Source organism: Echinops telfairi, unplaced genomic scaffold, assembly GCF_000313985.2.
Source record: "Echinops telfairi isolate 266 unplaced genomic scaffold, ASM31398v2 ScPeMD7_23;HRSCAF=83, whole genome shotgun sequence".
Lineage (NCBI taxonomy): Eukaryota > Metazoa > Chordata > Mammalia > Afrosoricida > Tenrecidae > Echinops > Echinops telfairi.
In genome coordinates, this window is record NW_022103920.1 from 29,121,574 (window position 1) to 29,122,685 (window position 1,112).

Sequence of the window (1,112 nt, forward strand, 5' to 3'; positions counted from 1 at the left end):
TGTACACAAAACACACTTGCACATCCCAGAACAGTGAGACCTCTGCACCTTATGGTTCTCCACCTTCCTAATGCCGCGACCCTTTCATACAGTTCCTCAGGATGTGATGACCCCCCAACCATAACATTACTTTTGTTGCTACTTCATAACTGTCATTTTGCTGTTATGAATTGGGCGAACCCTGTGAAAGGGTCATTCAACCCCCAATGGGGTCATAACCCACAGGTTGAGAACCGCTGCCTTACGTGAATACTCAGTACAATCATCAAGTTTGCCACCAATCATTTAATCAGCAGAGGTCAGGAAAAAGGACAGGGAGCGTATGATAAGAAATTGGGATAAAGTGTTTTCTTGGTGGTGATGCTGAGTCATACGTTTTCCTAGGAACTAATACCCAGCAGACAAGTTCAGATATGCCAGGGCATCTTGAGACAAAGACTTAATACTGAACTTGGGTGGTGGTGTCTTTTTTAGTAACCATGGTGAAGTTGGATGAACTTAAACACTACATGTTGAGAATGCCTTAAGAATGAGTCAATAATGAATCTCTTGCCTTTGGTGAAATTTGTTTAAAGTATTTCAAAGGCAGATGGGAAATCTGTGCTTGAGGAACTCAGAGTCACAGACATTTAAACTAGAGTTGATCAAAGAAAAGAGAACAATCCTCATGGGAAAATTTCAATCTTCATTGAAAATAAAATAAAAATTAAATTAAAAAAAATCAAACAATAATAACCCGTACAACAAATACAAAGGTCAACAACTCTCAGGAATAAATCAGATTTCTCAATGGGATTGGGTAACCCAAACCCTCTTGTTTCTCAAATTTATGTGTATCCAAGGGTCATGTGCAAAATTCTTCTGCTTAGACAACAGACCAAGTGCAGATTCTGTGACTGAGTTCATTATTAATCATTCTAACATGTTCTGATTTTCTAATAAGGAGAAAACAATGTAGCATCTTAATATCCTTTGACACCTTCTGGGTCTGTGGAAATACCTCCCTTCTCTTTATTTATCCAGCCCCCCACCAACTCTCAAATTCCTTTGCTGACAGATGATGGGAAAACCGAGTCATTGTTATACCTTGTACTGTCCAAGGTGGTGGCTTC